Consider the following 24,840-nt stretch of genomic DNA (forward strand, 5'->3'; position numbering starts at 1 on the left):
GTAAGGAGTAAGAAATATCTGCTTTTCCCAAGTTTAGAAACAATTCAGAAATAAGACAAAAGTATTAACAGATAACAAAATTTTATCACACCTACTAACGAGCATGAGGCTGGAGGGAAGGGAGACTCAAGAGTCAAGATGACAAAGTAAAGCCATTTTGGTTTTAGGCTGACCCTTAACCTAAAGGTCAGCAGGTCATAAAAGGAGCCACAGGATGCAACTCATGTATATCACAAGACCCCACTCCCTCGGGCTGGGCATTCCTTTTTTTTTTTTTTTAAAGATTTTTTTTTTTAATTTATTTATTTGACAGACAGAGATCACAAGTAGGCAGAGAGGCAGGCAGAGAGAGAGGAAGGGAAGCAGGCTCCCTGCTGAGCAGAGAGCCCAATGTGGGGCTTGATCCCAGGACCCCAGGATCATGACCTGGGGTTAACCCACTGAGCCACTCAGGTGCACCTGCCTGGACATTCTTAAAATGGGTCCCTGTCGGTAATTCCACAATGCTAAGACAATGAAAAATTAACTGCCCAAAATGAATGATAAACCCATAGTTAAAGAGTTAGCCCCTCCCAATACAGTTAGCTAATTGAAAAAAAGCATAAAACACTTTTGTTATAGGCAAAAAGGTGTCCTCTTTTTCAACTGGGTAGAGAGACTGCTACTTTGTCTATGAAGTAGCTCCTTTCCTTCTTATATACGTAATCTTCATCCTTTTCTCTAAATGGCTCACTCTTAAATTCTTCCTTGAGCAAAGCCATGCACAAACCCTCTTGGCAAGAGGGCCCGAGAGGGTCTCCCTCTTGGGGTCTCAGTTCCAGGCACCAGGTACGTATGGCATTGAGTCCAGGATCCCTAGTTTTGCCCTATTTTAAGCAATGGAAATAAGTCTTCCTGCTTAATGAGCAATATTTCTATTCCATCCCTTTTAAACATTAAAATATCTCTAAAATATAACTAATTAGTCAGAATCATCCTTTCTTAATAGCACACACACTCGGAGAAGCACAAAGTAATTTTGAACAAATGCATTTTAAGACTTGATATTTAATCATCAAAACCCAAACCTAGCATGACAATGTCAAATTACGTAATGTCACTAAACTGTACACTTAAAGATGGTCAAAATGTTATGTATCCTTTCTTACATATGCAAAAGAGCCCTAAGTTAGCTAAGCTCCCTGTCTGTTTCTATGGTATTAAAATTGTCTCAACTCCTGAAACTCTTTGTCAATAAATATCTGATGCAAGCCCACTTGGGTCTGAGGAATAATAGAATTTCTATTTATTATTTAAAGTTATAATATCAAATCTAGGACTCCCGTGTCTATAAGACATTCAAACTGTAAGAAAAAAAAGTAACATGGGACGCCTGGGTGGCTCAGTGGGCTAAAGCCTCTGCCTTTGGCTCAGGTCATGATCCCTGGGATCAAGCCCCGCATAGGGCTTTCTGCTCAGCAGGGAGCCTGCTTCCCTTCCTCTCTCTCTGCCTGCCTCTCTGCCTACTTGTGATCTGTCAAATAAATGAATAAAATCTTTAAAGAAAAAAGAAGTAACATCTATTCAAATACTATGGACATAATTAAATCACTCATTTGTCATTTAAAATAGAAATTTTGCAGGGAAGTGGCTTGTAACATAAACTGTAAAGTGACATTTTAATAATTAAAATTTTTCTAAAGAAAAGTTTGTTGACACAATGCTTTCATCAAAACGTATACTTTCCTAAATGATAAGGATCGCCAAGTATTGTAAAATCATTCACATGCTCAACATGTAATCCTAACAGTTTACTGTAGTAAAGGTTTTGGTTTGTTATGGCTATTGCTAAATTTAAGTTACAATTAACTGTTCTATAATAACACAATATTTAATAGCATAAAACTGTTATATTATAAAGGACACGCAATCATGCCAACAAAGTAAAATATTATTTTAAAATCATCCAAGATTTTATTATTAAGTGAATGCCACACAGCTAAGGCATTTACTAAGAATGAACATATTTTATTTACATAGAAAATCATTAAATATTATTCATAAGAGAGTAAACATGACTATTCACCTAATTAAAGATCAAACCCAAGTGTAAATTACAGTGAGTGCTTATCTGGAATGAGCACTGGCAAGGATCAGAGATTGGTTTCCACTCCTGTGTGTTATGTACATCCTGTGCATTTATAAATTATACATATGTCCCTGCTAGGAAGGCATTAACCAAGGATAGAGCAGCAAAGGAAAAAAAAAAAAAAAAAAGCTTTGAAACTTTATTACAAGGACTTTACTAATCCCCAAGCATAATCTTCATGTGATTCACTCAGAAGTTAAATATCTATCTATCTACCTGGGTGAGCTCATGGGGGTAACTACTCTCACATGTTTGGTCTTGATTATAATTGAGAAACATTCAAGATGACTTTTTCCTCAGGGACTTATTGACACATTTGACTAACAAATCCAATATGAATTCCAGGTATTTAAGCATTTACATTTCTAGAAATCAACCAGTGTTTGAAATTTTCATTGCTGAAAAGTGGAACATTCCTATCAACCAAAGCATGTTTAGAGAGCACAGAAAGAGCATGTTTTTTTTTTTCCCCAACTATCAGAAAATCTCATCTTCTAAGATATAGAGCTATAGGCTCTGATGTTGGGGATTTTCTTCTGGGAATGCTAGTGGAGAAACGTTGGATTTGTTGTTCTTGAGCGCTTTACACTATTATTTTTTTTTCTTTTTTTTTTTTTAAAGATTTTTTCTTTATTTATCTGACATAGATCACAAGTAGGCAGAGAGGCAGGCAGAGGGAGAGGAGGAAGCAGGCTCCCTGCAGAGCAGAAAGCCCAATGTGGGGCTCGATCCCAGGACCCTGGGATCATGACCTGAGCTGAAGGCAGAGGCTTAACCCACTGAGCCACCCAGGTGCCCCCGCTTTACACTATTATTAAAGAAGAGGATTTCTATTGGAAAAAGGGATAAAGATACAGATTTCTTTATTTGTAAGTGTATTTTCTTTCTAGTTAGTGTATGTTTGACTTTTGGAATTTTGCCCTATTTTAGACTAGAACCCTTTTAGGAACTGAAGACATATCCCTAGCAAAGCACCTAATTCATGTTCATTAATGTAGCAAGTATTATACCAAGTCTTTTCTACTTCATTTTATGGAGTTCACCCAAACCCCTTCAGGGAGTAGGTACTATTCTTTCGGATGCAGATGAAGACACTGAAACAGGGGTCAAGTAACTGCTCAGAATATCACAGCTGGTGGTTCCCAGCGCTAAGATGCTTTAGCCCACATTCTTAACCATTAGCCTCTCTGTATATATACATGCATATATAAAATATACATATACACAGATATATAATATAAATATGTACATATTCAAGTTGAATTTTTTTCCAGCAGGAATCCTCTCCCTTTCCTTCGTTTTCTTTATATCTTCATTTTTAATACCCATCCAACAACGCGCAGTTTCTCTCCTATCTTCTGCTGCCAAATTTTATGATTACATAAATTCTACTCAATGCCTCCATTTCCTCATCTTCCATTGACTTTCAATTCATTACAAAATGGCATTTACTCTCAATAGCCTTTCATTGTATAGACAATAGCTACTGAATTTTTATTTTTTTTTATTTTTATTTTTTTTAAAGATTTTATTTATTTATCAGAGAGAGAGAGGGGGAGAGAGCGAGCACAGGCAGACAGAATGGCAGGCAAAGGCAGAGGGAGAAGCAGGCTCCCTGCTGAGCAAGGAGCCCGATGTGGGACTCGATCCCAAGACGCTGAGATCATGACCTGAGCCGAAGGCAGCCGCTTAACCAACTGAGCCACCCAGGCGTCCCTAGCTACTGAATTTTTAAAACACAGTTTTTCAAAGCCTCAGAGATTGTGACTCAGTAAATATGTGATTGAATCCAAAAATCTGATTTTTTTTTTTTTTACAAGTAACTACGGTGGCTTTCTCTAATTTTTTTTCTCCAAGCCTGGATCATTTTTGGTTGTGTCTGTCACAGTTTCTTAACCTACATGGGTTTGTTTTCTTCTCTTATATGTTAATTATAAATCCAAGCACTGTGTCAGTCTTCTCCCATCCCCTCTTTGGCATCCTTGGCGCTAGCTAATCACCTTACGGAGAAATGCTTCTCCAATCTGTCTTACCGGTAAAGATTTGTCTTCTGATTTCTAAATCTTTATATGAAATATCTTATATAATACCTATATCTGGATATCCCACAGCCTGCTTGAATTTAATATTTATCAACCTGATCTCACCCTATTCTTTTAAAAAAAAATATTTTATTTCTTTATTTGACAGAGAAAGACACAGCAAAAGGAGGACCACAGCGGGACAAGTGGGAGAGGGAGAAGCAGGCTCCCCACCTAGCAGGGAGCCCAATGTGGGGCTTGACCCCAGGACCCCGAGATCATGACCTGAGCCTAAGGAAGATGCTTAATGACTGAGCCACCCAGGTGCCTATGATCTCACTGTATTCTTGGGCCAAATCTCTCTTCTGCTCAATATCCTAGTTAACGGTGCCACTAAACCAAGTGAGACACATGAGACCCCTAGCCAAATTCTCCTCACTGACCATCATCAATTACATCACTGCAACAACTTAGAATGCATCTACCTTTCCAGTTCGATTGTTTTCCATCTTCCATCACTGTTTCTATTGTCATCTGTAACTCAGGTTTCTTTGTCCAACAATGTAATTCTTTTCCTCAATACAACTTTTATCTCACATTTCTATTCCTAACACTGTGCAAAAATTATTATTTTAATATATAAGTAACTACATCCTTCCAACTAATAAAAATGTTCAGCGTTGATCTCTCCATCCCATAGTTTGATTATGACACTTGGGCTTAATGCTCTAGACCCTGTGTATCTTATTTTATGTCTATCTATTAATCTCTTAGATTTTAAATTTGGTCACACAAATCACTTATGAATATGCAAGTTAATCCTGCAAAAGTGTAGCTCTTCCTGGCTGGAAAACAAAATCATACAACCACTTTGGAAGAAGGTTTAGCACTTTCTTAAAAAGTTAAACACAATCTCACCACAAGACTCAGCAAAACCACTGCTAGACATGTACCCATTTGCTTTGAAAACTTAGATTCACACAAAAACATGAAGACCCACATTTATAGTAGTTTTGGTCATAATTTCCCTAAACAAGAATCAACCAAGATGATAAACTGTGCATTAGGATTGACTATCTTTCAGAAAGGAAGAAAGGAATGGAGGGAAGGACGGAGGGAGGAAGGAAGGAGCAATTATGCCCGTAAAAGACACAGATACACCTTAAATTCACAGTACTAAGTGGAACAAACCAATCTGAAAAGATACATCCTATATGATTCAAGTTAAGTGACATTCTGGAAAAGGCAAAGCTCTGGAGACAGGAGAGAAATAAATGGTATGTAGAGATGTAGGGGTACGATGGAAATGTTGAACAAATGAAGGACCGAATAGTTTTAGGATGGCAAAATTATTGTGTATATTATTTTAATGATGGATAATGGCATGAATTACATAGACGTTTATAACACAAAGAGTGAGCCTTCATGTATACAAATTAAGGAAAAGCTCCTGGAGGAGACTGCTGGTCCCAGGAAGGAATGCAGACTGTGACAAAGGGATCTAACTGTATTACAAATGGAACTGCTCACAAGCATTGTACTTTAGTTGATAAAGTTGAGTCCCAAAGTAATATGGGAAACTATTCTAATACTATTACATAAGTGTCCTGCAACTGAACAATTCAACGAATGGATGATGAATGATAGAAATCAGGTTTCTCACCACTGAAGTGGGAATATACAGTTAAGAAAAAGCTAAAATATTCCATGTGATAATGATTAGAGTTAGAGACAATAGCACAAACTGATGGTTAGCTTAATGTAGATACAGATGCTTACATATAGAAATATTTAGGATGAGGGGATGGGTTATACAGGGGATGGGGGTTAAAGAGTGCACCCATCACAGCGAGCACTGGAAGAGCTGGATCACTATAGTGTATACCTGAAACTAATATTATGATGTATGTTAACTATACTGGAATTAAAACAAAAAAGAAATAAAAAGGGAAATATTCATACATATGTGTACACTGTTAAAAAGGGGGAAAACAGTAACTTTGTAGTAGAGAAACCTGCCAAATACTACCTTAGCGCTATCATTAGGGCCATATCAAGTAATATATCATGTTAATACTATGTGCCCTTAATATGATGTGATGAAAATGACCCTTCGCTGGTGGTAGCATTCCTACCAAAAACCCTTCCTTGCAATCTAGGCATGAGAAAGATGTCAGACAAATTCTAGAAGATCATTCTAAAAGATATTTAACCTGTAATTCTCAAAATTGTCAAGGTCATTAGAAACAAGACAAGTCTGAGAAACCATTAACAGCAAGTAGGAGCCTAAAGTGATGTAAACATTGCATGAAATGTAGTTTCTTGGACAAGCTACCAAAAGAGAAAGGACATTAAATAAAAACCACACAAGCTAAAGCAACTAACTAAATAAGAAAATACATTTATATACTATGTTTTTATATGTATAAATACATTTATATGCTATGTATTGATAAAATTCATTTATATTAGTTTGCTTGGGATTTTAAAAATGAATCTGTTTTTATACTAATCATACCAAACTATGAAAATTAAAGAAATCTCTATAATATGCACACCATGTGCTAATAGCATATTAATACCTTGCAGAAAAGCTTACTTACTGAAGTAAAAAAAAAAAAAATACATACAAGAGGAAATTTCTTTTATAAGATGTGACCTAATTTCACCATTGTAGTTTATAAACAAGTGACCCAAATTCAGTTCATGTATTTTCAAATACTATTCTATTTCCCTTTTTTTCATGTTTTAGTTATAATTATGTAAACCATGATCTTACTTAAGAAACAAAGATTTTCCAGAATGCTCAATAACACATCTTAGGCTACTCTCTTATATGTTTATATTATATGTTATCTCATTCACCTTCTGTTCTGAAGGCTGATTTTCAAATAAATCAAGTGCTATATTGTAATCTGTGCTGCCTGTATATATCATTTTTTTTTCTTTTTCATATTGAGATATTCATCTGATGTGAGAGGGTTAAGGCTGATAGGGGAAAATTAATAAAAAATATATTAAAAAACAAGTAACTCAGAACTTTTCCAGTTTTAGATATACAATGCTTTGTCATTTCCAGAAGTGAAAATTAGAGGCTTTTGAATTGGCTGCGTTCTTAAAACTAAAGCCTGCCCCCTGTCATGGAAAAGCTTTCATATTATGAATTCCTCTTCAAATAGAACTGCTAACCAGGCTTTAGCTCTGCCTAGAAGTATTGTTTTCAATGGTATAATTTTTCATCAACTGTTTAAATAGTTTTTATAGCTTATTTTTACTTATGCCTTATTTAAATACTCATGTTTTCCTCATTATGATTCATGGATCTAATTCCTAGGTGACATTTCCTAACTCCTTTAGGGACTGTGATGTAAATAACCACAAAGCAAATACTATTATCTACCGACTGCTCCTTCTGATGCTCTAAATTTTGAAATTATTCCTGTGGCAACAGGAAAGTAATATTGTCTTGGGGTTTGTCTCCCCATATGTTATCGGCTCAGCCTTTAACAAAATGGTTTCTGTTCTAACAGAGTTTAAAGAAGAACACAACCAAACACTCAACATGAGATGAACTCATGAGTTAGGTCTCAGAGGGGTCATTGTTTCTGAACTGAATTGATCAGAAATTAAAGCTGTGTTCCTGGAGAAAAAAAGCAATGATTTAGAAATCCTCACAGGGCCTCTCCTTTTCCTGACCTTGTGTCTAAGAATTACAGTATTAAAAGTCTACAGAATCAAAAGCAAGTAACTCTGCTCCAGGGCAGCATGCCCTATTTATGTTTGGGTGATAAAACCAGTCAAAGGGTAAATTGGAAGTATTACTAACACTATTTAAATCATTTACTGCTGCTGGAAGCACCAAATCATCATTACCGAAGACGTTATGGTAATATTTGCTCACGAGAGATTTTTAAAGTCACTTTTTAGCTTTAATTCAAGAGTGTAGATTTTTTTCCACTGTAAGTTTTGGAAAGATGTTTTGCAATCATTGCTTTTCTCCATTTATACCATCATCTATATGTCAGCCATTATATGCTGAAATATATATTTCAGTTAACAGTGGTACATTGTTATGGACTAAATTGTGACCTCCCCAAATTCTGATGTTAAAGCCCTAATTCCCAGTGTTACTTTCTGATGTTAAAGCCCTAATTCCCAGTGTTACTGTATTTGGAGATAGGGTCTTTAAGAAGGTAATTAAAGTTAAATGAGGTCATAAGGGTGGTGCCCTGATCCAATAAAACTAGTGCTGCTTTTTTTTTTTTTTTTTTTTTTTTTTAAGAAGAGACACCTGAGAGCTCACTCCCACTCTCCTTGCAGGAACACAGAGATAGGCTAGTGAGGATTCAGGGAGAAGGCAGTCATCTGCAGGCCAAGAAAACAGTCCTCACTAAAAATAAAGTTGGCTAGCTCCTTGAACTTGGACTTTCAACAGTTAGAACTGCAAGGATATAGTTTCTATTGTTTAAGACACTGAGTTCATGGTATTTTGTTATAGCAGCCTGAACTGACTAATACTTACATCTACTGAGTGGTTAATGAAGACACATCAGTCTGCTACATATTTGCTTCTTTCTCAAAGCCAGTTATTTAAAAGATAGTTTTAGTTTTCAGTAGTTTTTCTCCATTATTAGCCAATTTTTTTTTTGCATTTTCTCTTTTTTTTTTTCAAATGAGTGATTACAGTCAATATGGAAAACACTGTTGGTTATTATTCTATAATTCCTTCTCACTAAACAAGACTGGAATTGATTCTCATGTGTCTTTCTTAAAATGTATTTATGTGGCAAAAGTATGCTTGTTTAAACCTCTGAAAGTAATCGTGGTTCATTGGTGACCATGTGAGATATTCTGATCAATGAGATGTAATGATAAATGTGCTAGGAAGGAAAATGCTTCATTAAAAGGTCTCTTAAAAGGGGAAGCATGTGAAGAAGTGGCCTTGGCCTAGCCTAGTCATTGATGTCTGTGGATATGAAGTCTGGAACTATTTAGCTTCTTGCAAACATGAGAACCGTTTGCTTAGGTAGAAAGTGATATACTGATATAACAGAAAGATAAAAATAATTAAGCAGTCTGAGATTATTACTGAGCTTTGAATTAAATATCATTGGAGTTTACTTATGTCCATACTTTTTGCTAGGCAAGATAATAAATCTCCTCCTATTTAAAAAGCACTGAATTAAATTTTAATAATTATATATGACAATTAGATCTTAACTTATAGATAGGGTCAGAAATTAAAATCCTTTGATTTACACTTTCTTGAGTTGTCTTCAACATAAAACTTTGGAAAATAATTTTAATTAATCTATTTAATAAATGCCTTTCACATTAGAGAGAAAAGTAGATACTCTGTGTTAAGTAAAACTTCTATATTTCAGTAAAATCAATACATAACACCACTCATCATAAAAGTCTCCAGGAATGATATACAAGAAATAAATAATAGTGTAAGGGATGCTGAGAATTAGCAGAGGGAGTCAAGAACAAAAGGAAGACTTCTCGCTTTATACAATTTTTATTATGAGGTTTCAGAAATTTGTAAATATATATTAAATAAGTTTAAATTTTATAAATTAAAGACTGAGGAGGCTGTTAAAATCAGATATTTAAGGGAAATAAAAATTTAAAAGTTACTCAAAATATTAACACCTTAATTTTATATACAGGGGTCTATATATAATGAATGCAATTATAAGGGTATCATCAAAATTGTTTTGGCAATTTTCCTTATCAGCCATTCCTGCTTCAAAATTTCTAATTTGTTAACTAATAGATTTTCCTTACATTTTCTGAGCTTCCTTTTTCCTATTGTTTTTCCTAAAGATCGTCATAAAAAAACTTATATTCATTGTGATCAAGAATTACAGTATGTAAACGTAGGAATTTTTTTCAGTGCTTACTTAATACAGTACACTAAAGGTGGAAGAGTACCAGCATGATTATCATCAAGTCAGGAGCTGCTATCTATACTGACCATTATAATCCCAACTAGCCATATGGAGGTTTCTTTGGTACTTGATCTGATAGCATATGTAAGTGGACATTGCTGAAGATCTGAGAACTTTCTAGGTTTCTAATTTATAAATTTTAAAAATCAGTAATTAAGAAATACCATTAAACCATTACAAGTATTATGTTGCATTAAATTAATACAATTAACCATAATGCTTATTGCTACCTGATCATAGTGAAATTAACATTCAAATTTTATTGATGACAACAATTTAAAAATTATATGTAAATATCCAAATATAAATGGACATGCCCTTCAACCATAAAATTATCCCTCTCACGGAAATTTACTTATACAATGGTAATCATCCAACAAAAGGATAAAAAATAATTATAAAGGTTTAAAAGTTTTTTAAAAATGTTATTCACAATAATATCTTATAAAAAATAAAATATTGTAAGTGTAAATATATAGCAGAATAATTGAGTAAATGGCAGAATAAGGACAATAATATGTCACATATGTATAACAATTTACCATGTAAAAATTATGTAGTAATATGAGAAATGTTCACTTAAAATAAAATAATACAATATTCTATTTCTCCTATGATTTGTATATATTAAATATATATAACTATATAAAATTTATATAAATATAAATACAAATGTCTAGGAAGGGACGAGAAAAGAAAACATGGAATGAGGAAATTAACTTACTGAAAACTTTGCTGCCTTTTAAATTTATAAGTTGATTATAATATTATTTTTACAAGAGGCAGATTATATATTGCTCTAATTGTCCTTAATAAAATACACTTATGGTTTTATACTTATCAAATACATTTTAAGATAAACTTTTAGTGAAATCTATTGTTTTTGGTGTTGATAATAGGTAGTTTTAAAATGAACCATCCTTGATAAGTATGGAATGAGATAAACCTACATAGCTAGTAGATTTTCTTCTACCCACAATCCTTCCACTAATTTTTGCTACATTAAATAGCTGATACATAATGAATAACTTTCTATATCCTCAATTTTTCTTTCAGAAGTGTTTTTGCATCCCCTTTTGTTTTGGGGCTTGTTGAAACCTCTTGCTTGTTTAGGGTAAGAATCACTAATAGTTTCCAAATCAAAACCTCACCTAGTGGTATCATGGATTCTGAGGCCTAGTCCCACTCATATTGAATTATACTGGATTCTGTTCCACTCATATTGAATTATCTTGTTGTACACCACTTACCTCCTTGGGAAGATAAAAGTAATAGAGGAAAGGCCTGGGGGCTCCTGGATGGCTGTCGGTTAATCATCTGACTCTTGCTTGATTTTGGCTCAGGTCATGATCTCAGGGTCATGACATCAAATCTCCTGACCAAGCTCCATGCTGGACATGGAGCCTTGTTAAGATTCTCTCTCTCCCTTTCCTTCTGCCACTCCCCCTCCACCCCAAACTCATGTGCTCACTCACTCTCTCTAAAAAAATAAAATTAAATTAAAATTTAAAAAAAAATAAGGAAGGCTTGAGGGATCCGAACTAAGAGAGGGGTACAAAAAAAAGTGAAAAGTAACACTCACCAAATATTTTTCTTGAGGTATACATTAATTATAAAGTTGTAAGTGGGAGAGAGGACTAATAAGCTGACTTGCTTGTGAGACTGGTAAGAGTTTTCAGTCCTCTTATATTTCTTGGAAGGATAGACTTGTAGCTGGGTTACAGAGAGACTTATAGACTAGGATTAAAGGTGAACCACAAAGAACAGCTCTCAGTAAGTCTTAAGCCAGTTATAAAAAGTTCACCTCCTGATTTATATGAGCTACAGCTACCATATTGCTTGACAGAAGGAAAAATAAATTTCCTCTGTGGGAAAAATAACATTATCCAGAGTCCATAGTAGCTCAAATTTTCATTTTCATAAAAAATGCCCAGCATTCAAAAAAATTTATCAGACATACTAGAAAATAAAACCACATAACACAGAGACAGAGAGAAAAAAATAGAAACAAATTTTTAAAAATCTACATGTGGGCATCTATGGACAGATATTTTATTTTTAAAGACTTTAATTATTTGTGGAGGGGGGTGACTGTGTATAAGAGGAAAAGCAGAGGGAGAGAGACAAGCAGACTCTATGCTGAGCATGCAGCCCAATGTGGGGCTCGATCCCAGGACCCTGAGATCATGACAGAACCAAAAGTAAGAGTCAGTCACTTAAGGAAAAAAAAAAAAGTCAGTCACTTAACCCAACTGAGCCACCTAGGTGCCCCTATGGACAGATGTTTTAAATGATTGAGATTATAGTATTTAATAATGAGTAATATGGAGAGTTTCCATTACCTTAAAACTTTAGAATATCAACTGTAATTTTAGAACTGAAATCACAATATTTAAAGAATTAAACATGAATAGGATATTAAATCAGAAGAGAACCCAAAGACTATAAAACTAAAAGACATTGAGAGTAAAGCAATCCAGCAAAAAGAAAAAATATAGAAAATATCAAAGAGGTCATATAGCACATTGTAGAAATACTGAAGCCTGCTTACCTGAAGTCTCAGAAAAAGGAGACAGATAATATAAAGAAATGTTTAATAGGAGAAGGACCAAAATTATTCAAAAATTAAAAGACTTCAAACTACAAATTTAGTAAGTGCTACAGCCAAAGGGTTCGTAAAAATAGTACCACACCAGGACACATAATAGTGAAATCAATGAAAACCAAACAGAAACAGAAAATCATAAATACAAGAGGTATAAAAATAATTTTAAGCAGTCTCATTAAGACTCACAACTAACTTCTTAACAGAAACAATTTCAAGCAGAGACAATGGAATAATACATAAAAAATGGTGAAAAAATGTAATAGGCAAATGATTATTTATGTTGAAAAAACAGATAAACTATTAGAATAAATAAGTGACTTCAACCAGGTCTTTGCACAAAAATTAACATAATATCTAACATAATATCTAAACAGCAGCCACAAAAATGGGAAAACTCATGTTATAAAATAATGCCATTGAATACTTCTACTTTCCAGTTTCACAGGTGAAGAGTTTGGAAGTTGCCACTAGATCCTCATAAGTAACAAACTGAACATACTGAAAAATCAGTGACTATTCTAGGATCCATAAAAGAGGTGAGGTCACAGGGCAAACCAATGTCCCCCAGTCATAGATTAAAGAGAAAGAAGGACAAATAGGTAAGAAATAAGTAGGAACTGACAAGACAAATGGGGAGGAACCAGTGCCAAGGTAAAAATTCTGACTTATAATTGACAAATTGTTGGAGGTTCAGTGTAGATAAGACTGAGACTTAAAAACTTTGGGGGGGGGTACCTAGTCATGGTTGGGTCCTGGGGCCCCATAATTTCATGAGATTTATCTTCAGAGGCTTGATGAGTTTCCATTAGTAAACATCAAAGTAAAATCTGTTTGTGCTTCCAGAAGAAGGGGAAAAGCAACGATTCTGAAACATGCCACAGCACTCTACTCTTAACAAGGCCTGCTCTCAGAAGAAGCTAGAGAACTAGAGTCTAACTTGCTGGGGTGTTATCAGAGTCTAACCAAACTGAGAGATGGGAAACAGCCACTTCCAGTCAGCTCTTGCCTTCTACATGGAAAAAGAGAAATGCCCAACTCCAGCCCAGTGGAGACACCATAGGGGCCTGGTTAGCCAGAGGGAGCCATTTGGTTGTAAACTTACCGGAACTTACTTGCAGAGGAAGTTAGTTGCAAACCCCAGATATAGGGGTGGGCCAAGCCAGATGGAGACACCCAATCAGTGGGGCACACATATATTTGCTATGGTGAATCGGAATTCAATTGGCCACCCGTACTGCCAACCGAGCATGACTGTGCAGTTTTCCCCGTGTGCTGCAATCTCATTGGCTACCTGTGTGTGGGCTGGGCTCAACCACCTCTACAAAGGTTAGTCTGTGAGGGGATGGGGGAGGAATAACTGTTGGAGTAGTCATGGGGAGCATCCTAGTGGTGGAGAAGGGTCATCCTCGGATAGGGGAGTCATCAGGTAGGGGAGTCATGGGGAGTGTGGTAGTCCTCGGGAGCATTGTCGTTGAGGGTGGTGTCCTGGTCGTCGTTGCCTCTTTGTAAGGGATGGCCCTGACCAGTCGGTTTGATTTTCGATGCTTGTGGTGAAATAAAGCTTTGCTTGACTTTCGCTTTGTGTTGGTCTCATTCCTTTGATCACAGACCCTAACAACACCTTCTCTCACTAGGGAGGCAGAAAAAAACTGAGGAACACATCACATCACCAAAGGTCTATTTTCAGTGGTTCCTTTTACCTAGTATACTATGTTTGGCTGTCAAGAAAACAATTGCAAAACATATTAAGAGGAAAAAAAAAAAAAAAAACCACAGTTCAAAGAGACAGAGCAAGCATCAGAAGATGCTTGGCGGAGATATTGAAATTATCAGCCTAGAAATTTCAAACAACTATAATTAATATGGTAAAGGCTCTAATGGATAAAGTAGATAGCATTCACAAAACAGTGGGTATTGTAAACAGAGAAATGGAAAAGGAGCAAAAAAGGAATGTGAGAGATGGAAAACACTGTAACAGAAATAAAGAGAGATTTTGATGCCTTATTAAACAAACTCAGCATGACTGAGGGAAGAATTACTGAGCTTGGGGATAGAATGTCTCAGCAGAAACCTCCGAAACTGAAAAGCAAAGAGAACAAAGGTCAAAGGGTTGGGGGAAGAAACAAAATACCCAAGGACTGTGGAAAACTACAGAAGATGTAACAGATGTGTAATAGGAATACTGAAGGAGAGCAGATAAAGCAAAAGAAGAAATATTGAAACAATGACTGAGAATTTCCCCAAATTAATGTCAGATGTCAAACCACAGACCCAGGAAGCAAAGACAACATCAAGCAAGATATATGCATAGACCTAGGCATATCTTTTTCTAACTACAGAAAATCAAATATACAGAAGAACTCTCCTGAGAGAAACCAGAGGGAAAAAACAGCTTACCTGGTTTGAACAAAGATAAGGATGTCATTCAATTTTTCCTCAGAAATTAGGCAAAGCAAAAAGAGAGTAAAGCTTAATATTTAAATGTTGAGAGAAATGTTGAGAGAAAATAGAAACCACCAACCTTGAAATCTATACCCTGCAAAATTGTACTTCATAGATATATAGTGCATCGTGAATACAGTGCCATCATTTCCATCAGTTCCATCAATTATGATTGGAAATATCCAATGTAGGATTTATTTTTTGATTTACATATTCAATTGACAAACCTTTTACATCTCTTAATATTTTTACAGTTTTATTTTATTTTTTTTTAAGATTTTATTTATTTATTTGACAGAAAGAGTGAAAGACCACAAGCCGGGGAGAGGCAAAAGGAGGGGGAGAAGCAGACTCCCCAGTGAGCAGGGAGCCCAATGCCAGGTTGATTCCAGGACCCTGGGATTATGACTTGAGCTAAAGGCAGACATTTAACTGACAGAGCCAACCAGGTGCATTTTCCAGTTGTATGGAGAAATAATTGATACACATCTCTATGTAAGTTTCAGGTATACAGTATGATGGTTTGGTTTGTGACATATTAACATGACAGGTTTCATTAATATCCACCTCAGACAGATACAATAGAAATAAAAGAAAAAATTTCTCCTTAATATGAATTCTCAGGATCTAATCTCTTAACAGCTTTCCTATGTATCATACAGTTGTGTTAACTGTAGCCACCATGTTGTACATTATATTCCCAGTACTTACTTATCTCGTAACTGGAAGCTTATACCTTTAAATGCTCTCTTAACATTTTTGCTTTATCTTGACTCTGATTTTTGAGTTTGTCCATATTTTTGCCTTAGATACACGTATCTTGAGACATTATTACTGAGTTACTTTTTACTTCCATCTCCATGAAAGTTGAATTTCATTCCTCCTGTGTTCCTGGAATCACCATTTTATTGGTTCAAACAGTTTTATTTATTTTGGAGTTGTTTGGGTAACTTAGAGAACTTTAAAATCCCTATTCTATTTCTGAAATTGAACATTTAAGAATGTGCTAGAAGTGAAGTCAATGGTTAATAGAGAAACTTATTAGTAGAAAATGACTGTTTGAACAGATTTCCCTGTGACCTGAGTTTAGTCAGGAAGCATGCTGTGTTTAACTTCTGGACAATACTCAGTTGGAATGAGTATGAGCCTTAAGAAGGTAAGTGAGTAAAATTAAGCATCACCACATCATTACCAGCTAGGGGTGAGACACTTTCTATTTCTGCACTGGCTATCTAATAGAGCTTCAGTGAAATTTTACAATGTCCCTTGAAACAGCTATTCGGCCGCCAGAATTCTCAGAGAGGGCATCTTCTGTGATCACTAAAGGTGCTAGCTGGGAGATTAACAATAAGCAACCTGTTTTATATTGAAAGGACAAAGTGATTTCAGGTTTGAATATGCTATTGAAGTAACCTAAGAGATATCAGTAGACTGCCAACTAGAAGAATGGGAGAGGAAAAGAAGTAGATGAACTTGAAAGGTGACTGGTAGGTAGAATCATGAGGCTTTGTATATGAGACTGGGAGATCAGAATAGCCAAAATTTTGGCAGAGATGTCGACTAAACACATGGTATTGACATATAATTTAGGGAATCCTTGAAAAATTCAGTTTTAAGCATATATAATTTGAGATGCCTAGGGGACACTCAAGGGAGTGTTGAAGTTCTTAGCTGCAGTTACAAACAGGAGATCATCAACTTCTAATCATTCAATTAATGAGAAATGAGAAAATCAATGATAAGTTGTTCAGAAACGCTGCTAAGACCCTCCAAGAATGTATGCCAATCATAGTTTGTTAAATGGGAGGAATGCATTTTCTGAGAAGTCTTACTCGCTTTAATTTCATTTAAAAATAATGCACAACTACTATATGGTAAGCAATATCTAAAGTTCCAAAAGGAACAAAATCAAATCCTTCCCTGCAAAAAATGTATAACCTAATGAAGAAAATACATTCAAAAGTTAGGATAGCTTTTTAATTATATTTATTTTTTTCCTCTCCACAGATACAAGAAACATATTTTTATCAGAAAACCTAGGTTGGTCCCCCAAATCTTGTTTTGCTATTATTACATGTTATATATAAAATATATATAGTAATATAGTATACATAATAATTATATAACATAAAATTTATATTACATATACATATATATTTTTGTTATAAAGTTCTGCAAATAAATAACTATAGGAAACAGAATACAGAGCACTAAGAACTTACAGTCTCACAAATAATACTTTAAATAAGTGAAACTAGCCAGTAAAAATGTCACTAGTTTTAAACATCCTAAATTTCTAATAACACTAAAATAAATACAATGGTTTATCTTTACAAACTTCTTATAAGTTGCTTGGTGGAATTGATAATAGTAAGCATTGCAGTTCTTTGAAGTGGAAAGAGATGCTGGAAAAAATATTATGTTAACCTTGTAGGTTAATAACAATGCTTCATTGACCTGTTTTCCTTTTTTTATGCATTGGCTTAAAATAGAAACTTAACATTTGTTGTTTGGCCAATTACCTCATAAAGAAATTGCTCATATGGTGCCAAGTGAGAACAGATGCTCCAAAATGGTATCCTCCTATACACAGTTTTATAGCTGTTAATTTCAACCCATTGCAAATGTTTTTCAATTCCATTTAACGAAAATGATAACTGTGATGTGTAAAGCTTTCATTGTTATTAATTTATTTATTTTTGTAGCTTTGTCTCACATTACAATGTGATTTCTTTAGGCTTCATTATCCATTTCTTTCGAAGTGTTTTGTTATTTAAATCTTCTCATTACTTAAGGCTTTCCCATTTGTTCACTATTTGGACTCTCATAACCAACACACTTATTCATGTGTGAGATGCTGCGTTAAACACTTTTGTCGGAAAAGCAAACAATTTGGGGATAATAGCATAGTGTACACTAGTTAAGCAACATATGTAAAAAACTGGAGTAAGAGAAAGACTGTTAGTCAACCAAGTGTGTGTATGTTTCTAGGGAGGGGAGGGTATATTCATGGGTTGTCACTCAGTTTGATAATTTTTTTTTTTTTTGCTTTCAGCTGTTATTATTTGGTAGGTCCTTGACAAATCATCTCAAGAGAGAAATGAGCAGACACATTTTTATATTTTCCTTGTTATATCCCCCTTTTTATCCATTGCACATGATAAATTTGTGCAATATAGATATATACTATAACAAAAAACCAAAATTATCCAATAGGATTAAAGTCCACAATATCCTTGCCATCTTGGTTTCCTGTCTACAATAAAAAAAACCCTCTGCTTTAAGCATTACCTTTTCATCTACTCTTGTTTTCTAATTATAGAACTAGACAGCTTTGGTGGGGGGGCATGAGGAAATGGCTTTGAGTTTCTATATAAGTGTTCTGGGAATGACAAGGCCATCTTATTGATGACAATATTTAGATTTTATAAGGTTCTCTTTTTTTATTTTCTTTAAAAATAATGGTATGGTAAAAAAAATTATTTTAAAAAAAGAATTAAATAAAATAATTTTACTTTTCAGTTCTTCTCTTTTTTCCCTCTCAGTAAATTTGTGTTCAATATGCGTGTACTTACAAATATGTCTATTCCTTCACCAGTTTCCTAATGTACTGTCTTTGTTTCTAATACATCTGATGTAGATTTATCTAAACTGTGAATAAAAGGCAGGTCTAATTGCTTATTTTGCGAAGGGTAAGATTCCAAAAACAGTAGCAACAGTGGGAACAAAAATAAGGATTATACTATGAAAATTGAGTCTTTCCATGCTCTAATGGAAATGGCCACAGAAAAGATACCCTAGACTGAAATAAAGTTATAAGAACTGAAGTATAGATATTCTGATAAAAACTTTTTTTCTTTAAATCAGTGGAAAAGCAAACGTTTTCAAATTCTCCATTTCTATTAACTACTCACAGCATTATTTTCAACCCAGTTTCTATGTCCCTGTAAGACCCAAAGCTAATTTACTATTACAGATTTACAGAAGTTGTTTTATTCATGCTCTAGGCAAGTCTTACTGGTCATACTATGTATTTTATTCCTGAATTAATGGAAAATGTTCAATTCTTTCATATTAAAAGAATATAAAAATAATTTTATTAAGATAATTTATTCTTAAAGCAAGCTAAAATATCTATGAATATATTTTCCTTTATTTCATTAAATTCAAGGATAAATGCCATACTACTAAGGTAATGCTGAGGATATAAGTCAGCCACTCAGGGTAAAGCATATGGAATAGTTTAGTCCAAAAGCAACAATTTATTGCTGAGTTTAAAAAAAATCTAAAAGGACTATTTTTTGGACCATAGAGCCCCAACTAAGAATGCCAAGCTTTAAGCTCCAAAGAGATATCTTGAAAAAATAATCAAAAAAATAGAACACCAAACATAAAAGCTGGTGACCTAAGAGGACTACAAGACATTTTCATTTCTTACTTCAAATCTTGTTCACTCTGTTTTTCCCATGTCCTTAAATATAAAATTAAAATGTTCTCTTGATTAAACATATCCAAACTTTTTTTGGAACATTGATCATTTTGAGAATACAGGAAAAAGTACACAAACATACATGTACAAAACCTTGCATATAACTTCAGGGTCTCATATAAACCCCACCAAAGGCCATGTGGATGCTATAAGGTTTCATGCACCCAGGTTAAAAACCCCGGCCTAAAACAATATATATATATATTTATATTTTTTTTTTCCTTTTAGAGGATTTTCTAAGCCTTCTACCACCATCATCAAGGCTTCTTATAAACATAAGTATGGAAAAGGTGCTCATCAAATATTAGTGGTTAATAAACATCTGTTCCCTCTCCTTATATAAGTAATAATTTGAAATCAACTATCATGTGAATTTTGTCACAAATGTTCAGTTCACATTTCCTAATTCCCATGATATTGAAAGCAAGGCGATCTTAGGAGCTGAGTCAACCTTCAATAACTAGGAATTAATAGGATCTATGCCCTAAATCAGCTCATGAGGAAACCAAAGTATCTCAATTCTGTAGCACTTAGCTCTGTAGGGGCCAAAACTTACAAGTCCAATAAGCTTAGCCAACAGCAAGCAAAACTCATATATAATTTTACTGGAAATGATGCCCTTCTGGGGGTGGTAGTAATTAACAACTCTCATAAATATTCATTTCTCTTCTCTTTCCTGGACACCCAGTAGACAAAAGTTTTCAGTCTGCTTATAATTAGTCAGGGTAACACTGCTAGTTCCAGCTAATGGAGTATAAATGAAACTCTAAATTGTCACTTCTTGGCTGAGACACTTAAATGCACCTGATCTACTCTGTTGCTTGCTTAAACCATGACACTGACCCTGAAAGCTTCATGTTTATACTGAAGAACCACAAGATGGGATCTTAAAATTCCCTTAGAAGGGCACTTCTCTGGAGAAAAAAAAACTGAGGCTACCAATATTTCAGGACTTAACTGATACTTCAGAATGGCTTAGCCTAATTTGATGAACATGCCAGGCTAGATGACACTTTTGTTGTTGTTGTTGTTGTTTTGTTTTTGAGAGAGCAAGAGTGTGTGCCCAAGTGGAAAAGGGGCAGAGAGAAACAATCTTAAGCGGGTTCCATGCCCAGCACAGAGCCCAACACAGGGCTCAATCTCACAACCCTGAGATCATGACCTGAGTGGAAATCAAGAGTTGGATGCTTAAAGAATTGAGCCACCCAGGCACCCCGACATCTGATTTTTTTTTAATTAAAATGTAATGGGTATTATGTAATCTGCAAATAGTGAAAGTTTTATTTCTTCCTTTCCAATTTATAGTACTGGCATTAAAATAGGCACATCAACGAAACAGAAGAGAAAAACCAGAAATGAACCCACAATAATATGGTTAATTAATCTTCAACAAAGCAGGAAAGAATACCGAATGGGAAAAAGGCAGTCTCTTCAAGAAATGGTGTTGGGAAACTTGGACAGCAACAGGCAGAAGAAAGAAACTGTATCATTTCTTATACCGTACACAAAAATAAATTCAAAAAGGATTACTGACCTAAATGTGAGACAGGAGACCATCAGAATCCTTGTGGAGAAAATAGGCAGCAATAGCAACTTCTTATTAGACTTGTCTCCTGAGTCAAGGAAACAAAAACAAAAACAAACTGTTAGGACTTCATCAAAAGAAAAAGCATCTGCACAGTGAAGGAAACAATCAATAAAATTAAGAGGCAAACTATTTAATGGGAGAAGATATTTGCAAATGACATATATGATAAAGGGTTAGTATCCAATCGTATAAAGAACTTATAAAACTCAACATCCCCCAAAATGAGTAATTTAATTAAAAGTGAGCAGAAGACTGAATAGACATTTTTCCAAAGACATAAAGATGGCCAACAGACACATAAAAAGATGTTCAACACCACTCATACCTGTCAGAATTGCTAAAATCAACACAAGAAACAACAGGTGTTGGTGAAGATGTGGAGAAAGGAGACCCCTCTTACACCGTTGATAGGAAAACAAACTGGTGCAACCACTCTGGGAAACAGTATGAAGTTTCTCCAAAAAATTAAAAATAGAAGTACCCCACCACCCAGCAACTGCACTACTAGGTATTTATCTAAAGAATCTAAAAATACTAATTCAAAGGGATACATGCACCTCAATGTTTATAGTAGCATTAACTACAATAGCCAAATTATGGGAACAGCCCAAGTGTCCATCCACTGATGAATGGAAAAGAAGATGGTATACACACACACACACACACACACACACACACACACACACTAGCATATTACCCAGCCATGACAAAGAATAAATTCCTGTCATTTCCAGTGACATGGATAGAGCTAGAGAATGCCATGCTAAGCAAAATAATTAAATCAGAGAAAGACAAATACCATATAATTTCACTCATATGTGGAATTTAAGAAACAGAACAACTAGGCAAAAAAAAAAAAAAAAAAACCCAAAACCAAAACCAAAAACAAAAAACATACAACCTAAAGTGAGAGGCAAACCAAGAAACAGTGTTAACTATACAGAACAAATTGATGGTGACTAGAGGGGAGGTGGATGGAGGGATAGGGAAATAGGTGATGGGGATCACGGAGGGCACTAGTGATGAGTACCAGCCATTGTATACAGCCACTGTACACCTGAAACTAATATTACATTGTATATTAAGTGGAATTTAAATAAAAACTTAACAGATGTAAAAAGTGACAAATGTTAGAAAGTCAAACAATAAAAATTGGTGAAAGGATTCTGAACATCCTTTTGTCACCCCACAAATCATAACCATATTTAAATATACTGACATTGCTTTCAGCTCTCTGTATGACAATGGAAAATACTGGATTTCTGAGTGGACATGAAACCCAAATAGTACTTGTTTGGGGTAGCTATATGGGAACTGAGTGTGGCATCTGCTTACTAGCAAGCCACAGTTGAACGAACATTTACCATAAATATTTTAGACCAGCTAACTCCCAGAAGTCTAGCAACTAACTCTTCTCCTCTTATCACCATTTTTAGATACAACTTGAAAGATGCTGTGTGTGGTTGGTGACAAAATCTACCTGAACAAGACAAAGCTTAATGACTTTTAAATAAAGTGGAAATCTGTTCTCTTCTCTAAACAGACTGTCAAGATGTACACTCCATAGGAATAGAAAGCAAGGTTATTGAACAACAATAAAAAATACGTTATTCATCTTTGTTCAGTACTAACAAACATCTTATGGAAAAAAAACTGCAGCTACTTCTGGCAAATCCTCAGAATAAGTCATTATAGTATAATATCCATTATTTTCAGCAGTAAGAAATATTGCTAATAGCATATGCCAAGAGACACATGCTCCAAATTGTAGGTGTGTTGACTTCTCCGAGTCCTTCCTAAAATCAATCACATGGTGGTCACAGGTCACTTGAATCCAAAGTAAATTTTAAATCAATGCTCAGCATACTTTCTATGATATTAAGTAATATACACATCCAACAAGAGGAAAGCTTAGCATTCTTTGTAAGCAGGATAATAAAGGCAGTAATTGCTAATAGAACACTTGCAATGACCTAACGTTGAGCCCATAAACACCTACGCATTGACTGTCTCAATTGCTCTTAGATGAATCTTGGAAGGTGACAGACCATTTTTTAGTGCAAACTGACATTCAATTATGGTCTTCATTTAATTAACCGTTGTATTCACAAGGTCAATTTGTTCTATATATACAAGATACTACATCTCCCTTATCCAAAGGAGACAATGTAGTTTCCCGGCCTTTCTATCACCAGAGACTGAAATCAGGTTAGCATCTTGTGTAATGATCCCTACAGATAATGGTGTATCATTCAGTTGAATGAGAACATAGAACAACAGTCTAATCACAGAGCAATATACTTTGAAAGCTAGAATATTATTTGAGAGGTATTAATTCATCCACACAGCATATTGTAGAAAGAAATAGCAATTCTTCTACCACTCGATAGAGAAGCAAAGACACTATGAGATCCATGGACACAGAAGATGAAACAAAGGAGAACAAGACCTGACAAATGTTCCGTTGTTATAATCACTCCACTTTTTACCCAAATAAAACAAGCCCTTTTAGGTTTATATGCCATGTAAGCTCAAAAACCGTCAAATGTTATAAAGGCACATAAACCACTAGAAAATTCTGCAGCTTTGTGCACGTGCATACGTACACACACACACACACACACACACCCTACCAATATACTGGTGAACAGCTATGAAGTTTCTCCCCGTCTTCAAAATTCCTGCTCAAAGCAGCTGCTGATATCTCTTCCTTTCTTGGTTCCCTCTCCCGTTTCTCAAACATCTCTCCTCTCTTTAAGACACTGCTGTTCTCTCCTTTATCCAGATGGCTATCTCTAGAGACTTCTCCCATCTTAAGTCCTTTCCTTCCAGATGTTTCCATCTTTTCCAGGCACCTTTTTTACCCCTCCCCACCCCTTGGCTTTTCTAATTCCCTATCTCCATTTATTTCACCATTAACTCAACAGTATTTATTTACAGAGATAATTTTCTTTACAATGTAGCTGTGTGTGTGTGGAGTTGGTTGGGGAAGGGGAAAAAGGAATATGTGAAAACTGATACACAGATTTTGTTGTCACACCTACATATATGCGGACATATATAGCTTTGTTATTTATCAAAGATACGACTGACGATCAAGTTCTCATCACATGGTCACACTTGAGTCAATGTTTTTTCCTTGAACCATTGATTTTACCTCTCCTTTTACTTTAGAATTCTTGCTGCCTCAAAATACCATATTCATTCAGTTAGAAGTTTTCCATCTCAAACATCTCCAAATCCAGAAGTGCCAATCCCAAAGTGACAAGAAGTCAGTAAAGTAATACTTTACAAGTAAGTAAAGTAAAGTAAGTAAGCCAGTTAAAGTAATACTTGTCTAACTTACAGGATGGTTAGAAGACTTGAGATGGGATAAAATCTGTCCAAGGAGGTCTACAACTTATTAAAGTGACACTTTGCCCCTTTTATAACCAGGCACTTACAAAACAGGGATAAAATAAATGACGGGTATCACCCTCAAAAAGTTGTGACAAAAGGTTAGGATCTATATTAAATCAGTTGAGAATTGCAAAATTCCAATTCAGTGAAAGATATTTGGGTGCCTTTGATCACCCAGCCAGGTGGTATTAAATGAGGTTTCTTAGACACC

The 24,840-nt window shown here is 34.9% G+C and overlaps 1 long non-coding RNA gene across 1 annotated transcript in view; it reads right to left on the reverse strand.

Moving 5' to 3' along the window:
- The window catches only part of LOC309861186, a 283,824-nt gene that overhangs the window by 145,048 nt on the left and 113,936 nt on the right, over window positions 1-24,840 (reverse strand). Inside the window, exon 2 of the long non-coding RNA XR_014309809.1 lies at window positions 21,177-21,255. This is a non-coding gene — a long non-coding RNA (uncharacterized lncRNA). The remainder of the gene's footprint in view (window positions 1-21,176; window positions 21,256-24,840) is intronic.

Source organism: Mustela nivalis, assembly GCF_964662115.1.
Source record: "Mustela nivalis genome assembly, chromosome: 3".
Classification (NCBI taxonomy): Eukaryota; Metazoa; Chordata; class Mammalia; order Carnivora; family Mustelidae; genus Mustela; species Mustela nivalis.